This window comes from Lepidochelys kempii, chromosome 10, assembly GCF_965140285.1.
Source record: "Lepidochelys kempii isolate rLepKem1 chromosome 10, rLepKem1.hap1, whole genome shotgun sequence".
Taxonomy (NCBI): domain Eukaryota; kingdom Metazoa; phylum Chordata; order Testudines; family Cheloniidae; genus Lepidochelys; species Lepidochelys kempii.
In genome coordinates, this window is record NC_136389.1 from 43,285,174 (window position 1) to 43,293,740 (window position 8,567).

Here is an 8,567-nt window from a genome sequence, read left to right on the forward strand (position 1 = left end):
CCTTAACTCTGTATTTCCTGCTTTTCAGAGGTTTTAATTTTGCTGAACTCAGTGTTCTGGAAGGGTGTGGATTATCACCAGGCAGCCTTGCCACTGCATTAACAACATTTTTTCTATTTAATATTCTAAGGCTAGATTGTCAAAGGTATTTAGGAGCCTAAAGATGCAGGTGCACAGTGGGATTTTCAAAGCGCCAAAGCAGACCCAACTCCCATTGACTGCTTGGCACTTTTGAAAACCCTCCTATATGCCTGTTTCTTTCCTTAGGTGCCTAAGAACTTTTGAAACTCTGGCCCTAGGTGTTTGACACCATTCAAACACTGCACTAATTTATGGGCAGAACTGTCCAATGCCCTCACAATACAGCAACCCCCTCCCCCTCAAGTAATCATAATTTTCAGGCTAGAAGGCACCATTATGATCACCTAGCCTCACCTTCTGCATCACACAGGCCAGAGAATTTTAGCCAGGCAAACAACTTAACCAAGGTCATATAGCAAGTTAGTGGTCAAACTGGGAATAGAATTCAGGCTTTCTGCAGCTATCTAGGCACTAGAGACCACACTGCTTACCCAAAACCCTGTATCATGCACCACTGGGATTTGAACCCAGACCCTTCTGGTTTGTAGGCAGCTGCCTTAACCAGCTAAACTACAGTGCTCTGTTATTAACCCCTCTCAGACCCTCCATAGCCCCACCCCAACAGTTCATGCTCTCATCACCCTTCCTAAATGTCTGGGAAGAGGGGTGAGGAAGGTCACCAGATTTAGGCTGTGCTCAGGTGGATCAAAGGTGGAGTGACTTCCACAGGCAAGGACCCTCCTGGGAAACATGGGTTCGGACAGAAGGGACTCCAGCTCAGCTGCCTCCACCCATCACAATTGCAGCTGCGCAACACAGGGGCTGGCTTCTTCTGTTAGCAAGTGTTGGATGCCTGCAGGAAGATGGTAACTCAGCTCTGGGGTCTCACTGTGGCAGGAGTAGCTTCTTATCTCCACCCTGTACATAAGGGCTTGATCCTATGAGGAGTTGGACACCTTAAATTCCCACTGAAGTAAACAGAAGTTACAGAATCATAGGACTGGAAGGGACTTTGAGAGGTCATCTAGTCCAGGCCCCTGCACTCATGGCAGGACTAAGCATTATCTAGACCATCCCTGACAGGTGTTTGTCCAACCTGCTCTTAAAAATCTTCAATGATGGAGATTCCACAACCGCACTAGGCAATTTATTCCAGTGCTTAACCACCCTGACAGTTAGGAAGTTTTTCCTAATGTCCAACCTAAATCTTCCTTGCTGCAATTTAAGCCCATTGCTTCTTGTCCTGTTCTCAGAGGTTAAGAAGAACAATTCTTCTCCCTCCTTCTTGTAACAACCTTTTATGTACTTGAAAACTGTTATGTCCCCTCTCAGTCTTCTCTTTTCCAGACTACTTAACCCAATTTTTTCAATCTTCCCTCATAGGTCATGTTTTCTAGACCTTTATTCATTTTTCTTGCCTTTCTCTGGACTTTCTCCAATTTGTCCACATCTTTCCTGAAATTTGGCACCCAGAACTGATCACAATACTCCAGTTGAGGCCTTCAGCATGGAGTAGAGTGGAAGAATTACTTCTTGTGTCTTGCTTACACCACTCCTGCTAATACAACCCAAAATGATGTTCACTTTTTTTTGCAATAGTGTTACACTGGTGACTTATATTTAGCTTGTGGTCCACTATCACCCCCAGACCCTTTCCGCAGTACTGCTTCCTAGACAGTCATTTCCCATTTTGTGTGTGCAACTGATTGTTCCTTCCTAAGTGGAGTACTTTGCATTTGTCCTTATTGAATTTCATCCTATTTACTTCAGAGCATTTCTCCAGTTTGTCCAGATCATTTTGAATTATAATTCTATCCTCCAAAGCACTTGCAACCCCTCCCAGCTTGGTATCGTCTGCAAACTTTATGCATACTCTCTATGCCATTATCTAAATCATTGATGAAGATATTGAACAGAACCAGATCCAGAACTGATCCCTGCTGGACTCCACTCATTATGCCCTTCCAGCGTGACTGTGAACCACTGATAACTAATCTCTGGGAACGGTTTTCCAACTATTTATTCACCCACCTTATAGTAGCTCCATCTAGGTTGCATTTCCCTAGTTTGTTTATGAGAAGGTCATGTGAGACAGTATCAAAAGCCTTACTAAAGTCAAGATATACCACTTCTATCACTTCCCCACATCCAGAGGCCTTGCTACCCTGTCAAAGAAAGCTATCAGGTTGGTTTGACACAATTTGTTCTTGACAAATCCATGCTCACTCTTACTTTTCACCTCATTATCTTCTAGATGTTTGCAAATTGATTGCTTAATTATTTGCTCCATTATCTTTCTGGGTACAGAAGTTAAGCTGATTGAGTTGTCCTTGTTTCCCTTTTTATAGATTGGCACTATATTTGCCTTTTTCCAGTCTTCTGGAATCTCTCCTGTCTTGCATGACTTTTCAAAGATAATCACTAATGGCTGATTATCCACTAATTGGCTCAGATATCTCCTCAGTCAGCTCCTTGAGTATTCTAGAATGCATTTCATCAGGCCCTGGTGACTTGAAGACATCTAATTTGTCTAAGCAATTTTTAACTTGTTCTTTCTCTATTTTAGCCTCTGATCCTACCTCATTTTCACTGGCCATCACTATGTTAGATGTTCAATCAGCACCTACCTTCCTGGTGAAAACCGAAACAAAGAATCATTAAGCACCTCTGCCATTTCCACATTTTCTGTTGAGTAACGGGCCTACCCTATCCTTGGTCTTCCTCTTGCTTCTAATGAGTTTGTAGAATGTTTTCTTGTTACCCTTTATTTCTCTAGCTACTTTGGTCTCATTTTGTGCCTTGGCCTTTCTAATTTTGGCCCTACATACTTGCGTTATTTGTTTATATTAATCCTTTGTAATTTGACCTAGTTTCAACTTTTTGTAGTACTCTTTTTGGATTTTTAGATCATAGAAGATCTCCTGGTTAAGCCAGAGTGGTCTCTTGCCATACTTCCTATCTTTCCTATGCAGTGGGATAGTTTGCTCTTGTGCCCTTAATAATGTCTCTTTGAAGAACTGCCAACTGTCTTAAATTGTTTTTCCCCTTACACTTGCTTCCCCTGGGATCTTACCTACCAACTCCCTGAGTTTGCTAAAGTCTGCCTTCTTGAAATCCATTATTTTTATTTTGCTGTTCTCCATTCTACCATTCCTTAGAATCATGAACTCTCATTTCACGATCACTTTCATCCAAGCTGCCTTCCACTTTCAAATTCTCAACCAATTCCTCCCTATTTGTCAAAATCAAATCTAGAACAGCCTCTCCCCTAGTAGCTTTCTCCACCTTCTGAAATAAAAAAATGGTCACCAATACATTCCAAGAACTTGTTGGATAATCTGTGTCCTGCTGTGTTATTTTCCCAACAGATGTCTGAGTAGTTGAAGTCCCCTTATCTATCAACTCCTGTGTTTTAGATTATTTTGTTAGTTGTTTAAAAAAAGCCTCATCCATCTCTTCATCCTGATTAGGTGGTCTATCACAGACCCCTACCGTGACATCACACTGTTTTTTACCCCTTTTATCATTACCCCAGAGACTTTCAACAAGTCTGTCTCCTATTTCCATCTCAACCCCAGTCCAAGTGTATACATTTTTTAATATATAAGGCAATACCTCCTTTCTTTTTTCCCTGCCTGTCTTTCCTGAGCAAGATGTATCCTTCTATACCAATATTCCAGTCATGCGTATTATCCCACCAGGTCTCTGTGTTACCAACTATGTCATAGTTGTTTATTTACTAGCATTTTGAGTTCTTCCTGCTTATTCCCCATACTTCTCGCATTAGTATGCATACATCTAAGATACTGATTTGATTCCCCACCCCAGTTCTGTCTTCTCTCTTCCTTATCCCTGCTATAACAGCCCATGCTTCCCCCAAATTCCGACCCTTCTCCCAGGTCTCCATGTTTTTAACTTACCTGTGGGCTTTGGTCACCTGCCCCCTTCAAACCTAGTTTAAAGCCCAGTCTGTATCCAAATATGCTCTTCACCTTCCTGGAATAGCATCCCATGGTCAAGGAAGCCAAAGCCCTCCTAGCGACACCATCCTCACAGCGAGGCATTCACCTCCAGGATGCATCTGTCTCTGCCTGGGCCTCTACCCTTGACCGGAAGGATCAAAGAGAACACCACCTGCACGCCCAACTCCTTCACCCTTACTCTCAGGGCCCTAAAGTCACTTTTGATCTCCTGAGGGTCATACTTTGCAGTATCATTAGTGCCCACATGGATGAGTAGCATGGGGTAGTAGTCAGAGGGTTGGATGATCCTCAACAATCCCTCCATAACGTCTCAGATACTGGCCCCTGGCAGGCAGCATACCAGTTGAGAGTGCTCAGCACCTTGCAGGACTGAGGCTTAAAAGAGGCAGGAATGGTCCGTGATCAGAGGGAGCTGGGGCTGGGGACTGAACGGTCCCACTGGAAGAAACTTAAACACAGCCAAGACTTGGGAGATAGCTGGGACTGGTGTGTATGTTGTTTCACATTGAATTATGGGGTTAATAAAGCCAAATATCATGAGCTTTCCTCATCTTCAGTCCCACCAATGGGTTGTATCTCTCTTTTCTGTTGCCGGGTGGTAGAGATGCTTGCTACATCTTACGCTTGCTAAATTATGCAGGTTCCCTGTGTACAGTGGTTGGAGAGATAAACTAGTTTAGAAAGCTATCCATTCACAGGAGATGCCAGTGCTATTCAGGACAACATTATAAGAGATCACACCATTGTTTTTGGTAATTTGCCTTTTTCTCCAATTCATCGTGAACAGCTTACTAAAAAGCTATGCTTGATTCTCTGCTATCAGTGGAGATCAGAATTGTCTTGGCTTTTTGTACATAAGTTTATTACCAACCAACAAATTGTTCAAGATGAGGTCCTCAGATTTTGCTCTAGAGCAGAATTTCTGTGATTCTATTATACCACCAAACCATCTACACAGTGATTGTCTTCCCCAGGCTCCCAGACATTAAGAAACAGCAATATTCACTAGCTCATCCTCCACAGGTTTAATTTCTAGTTTTTATACATCCTTAAGTCTTATTCTGGAATATCAAATTCCCTGTTTAAGTAACTAGCAGGAATACATCAACATTGTTTACACAGCAGCTCACCTATAAATACATATTTAACCGTTCTTGGTTGCTAACATTGAAACATGTTTAATATCTTGTGTCAAGAAGCCCCGTTTAAGTTCAGAACAGATTATAACCCTAGCAAAACTGTCAAGTACTAATTAAAGTTTGTCTTTTCTTTGCTAGAAACATTGCAGCCAAAGAGGCACCCCACTAAATCTGTGGTGGCCATGCCCCAAATTTTCTTCCTTCTTGTTATTCAGACAGAGAAGTTTCAGACCACAGCTGCTTTTCACACCTGAAATTTTCCTTCTGGGATTTCATCCCAATGATAAATTTTTATAAACAACCACGAGATCATCTTCCTGCCACAAAGACTGCCCTTGTGCAAATGGGGAAAATGAGATTCTCCTCCTACAGAAAGAAAAGGGATTTAGCTTAAATGGGCTTAAATTGCAGCAAGGGTGGTTTAGGTTGGACATTAGGAAAAACTTCCTAACTGTCAGAGTGGAAGCACTCTCTCCCTATATATATATATATATAAAAGCACTGGAATAAATTGCCTAGGGAGGTTGTTGAATCTCCATCATTGGGGATTTTTAAGAGCAGGTTGGACAAACACCTGTCAGGGATGGTCTAGATAATACTTAGTCCTGCCTTGAGCGCAGGGGACTGGACTAGATGACCTCTTGAGGTCCCTTCCAGTTCTACGATTCTATGATTGACAGAATCTTCAACATGGAGAAACTGACTTATTTACTACAAGATATGCGTCAAAACTTTGCCAGTCTCTGGTTTCCTTTTCATACAATTTTATGGAACTCAATTATCCAGGAGCTAATTATTCATCACAATTCCATAACGTTGATATTTACTGGTTACCAACTTACTTCTTAGAGATAATATTGCCTTGTAAGATGACACTGCTGTGTAGTTACAATTGTATATAGAGTACAATTTTTGAAGAAGTGTGGATTTTGTTTGCTCTTGTTTTTCATTTTTCCTTGAATGTTTCTATCCAGGTTGAAATGTGATTTAGATATAAGTGGGCACCCCGTGCTATTTCAGTCTATGTTAATTACATGAACAGTTTTAATAATTGTTAATAGTGAAACTTACAAGAGGAAATATTGCATTGTAATCATTGCCCTCGGTAAAGTTAAGCAAATGCTTAACTGCTTTATTGAACTGGAGCCTTTCAACACACTCATTTCAGTTAGGCCTGGTCTACATCTAAAACTTAGGTCAACCAGATACACCGCTCAGGGCTGTGAAAAATCCATCGACCTAGTTACCTCCTCTTGAAATAGTGGATTTACTACAGCAATGGAAAACCCTCTTCTGTCGCTGTAGTAAGTGTGTACACTACAGCGCTACAGCACAGCTGTAGAGTAGACATACTCTTATAGACTGAGGAATTCGCCAATGTACATCTCTGGCTACTAGTTGATTTAGGTTCACCTAGCTGCTTTAACTCTGTCACTAGCCCCACAGACTCGATTCATGGCTCCATACTCTCTGCCCCCACCACACACAGACCTGAGAATTTCACACACTGAAGATTCTCAGCCTGCATGATTCTCAGGTGCTGATCTACTAACATGTCCACCTCTCAGCCAGTGCTGCTGACCTCTGGAAGTGGGTAGGCAAAACAAACATATAAAGAGGCATGCTCTGAGTTGAAGAACAGCAGATGATACAAATCAGACTATCTATTGCAAGGCCTCCCCTTAATATAGAGGAACCTCCCCTGCTACCTATAAGAAGGCGCAAGCCTCTGTATTTAATGTTATGACTTTTTTTCTTTTCTCATGTAATGATGCCCTTATTTAGGTCATCTCTGGGTCCTTTGGGGATAAAAGCATGAGCCTCTACTTCTTAACTCATAATGACAGGTTTCAGAGTAACAGCCGTGTTAGTCTGTATTTCAAAAAGAAAAGGAGTACTTGTGGCACCTTAGAGACTAACCAATTTATCAATTGATTAGTCTCTAAGGTGCCACAAGTACTCCTTTTCTTTTTACTTCTTAACCAAAGGAGCAGGTCCCAAAAACTCACAGTAAGTAGCTCTCATAGATGCCTCTGCATGGTCTAGCCACTAGAGGGCAACAAAGACACATCATGTTAACCTGGTTTATACATGCATGCATTTGTTGTATTAGGATTATAACTTGCACAGTATGAGACACCTTTCATTACAGCAAAGGGATTCACAAACTTATACCGAAATATAGGAATCATTTCACCCAGTGCTGAAATGCAGCTACATCTGGGATGGAACCTGTCAACTGCTTAACAGTGCACAGCAGCAGTTCCAAAGAGAGAAGAAGATTGTATCCAAATGAAATAACACAGGGAATTTGTAGATATGCAGAATGCAGCTACCTGAGTTTGACTGGCCAGGACAGTTGAGTTAACATTCCTATACTGACAAGTGCACAAGATCTTTAATTATTAATATTATCCATCATTAATAGTGTGGTAGCATCTAGAAGCATCAACCAAGTCAGGACGCAGTTATACTAGGTTCTGTACAAACATATAGAAAATAACATACCTTGCCTCAAAGAGCTTACAATCCACTTACATGGTCAAGACTCTGGTTTTACATCTCTTCCAAAAGGCAGCACAGCTGCTCCTAGGAAAGAGTGCCACTTACTAGATCAATATCACTTCCCGCAGCATACACCATAGGTATTCTTTGGAGGTCTCCACTCCCACTATTGACCCAGCCCTGATTTAGCTGGAGAGATTTGAAATGATCGCACAGGAAGGGTTTTTCTAGACTAGACTTTGACTTCCTGATTTAACTAGTTAATTGACTGCCAGTAAACTCATTAACTAATACCACTGTATTACTAGTCTAGATACTATACAAACATTTGCAGTTTGCCCAGTACTGAAAGCAACAAAGCCGTGAGTTGAAAGCAACAAAGATATTTGCACTTTGTACACCTATAAATAAATAGATGCTTTACAAAAAAAATCCAATAGTTTTTGACTGTGCAAATATCCCTCAAGGCTGAGGTAAAGATTTCCAAAGCTGCCTGAACTGGATAGCCACATCCTTTCCCTGGCTTTGAAAAATCTCATCCCAAACTTTTTGTAGTAAACTTGCCTTTTAAGTTACTATTTGTTAAAATGTTCCCATTCACAAATATATCCACAGCTGAGAAATTGCCTGTCTGCTAATACTGAAATTGATAATATTTTGTCATGCTTCCCTGTGCCCTCACATCTCCACCGGTCCCTTCACTTACACTCTAACTGAAATATAAATTGACCACATTCATCTGTTAAAGCCATTCAGCGGCAGAATATAATGTAATAGGAAGCCATATCAACAACCGATCCAGCTGCAATGTCATGGATTGCTTTTTAATTGGTTCAAAATTACACCAGACTGAATCCTG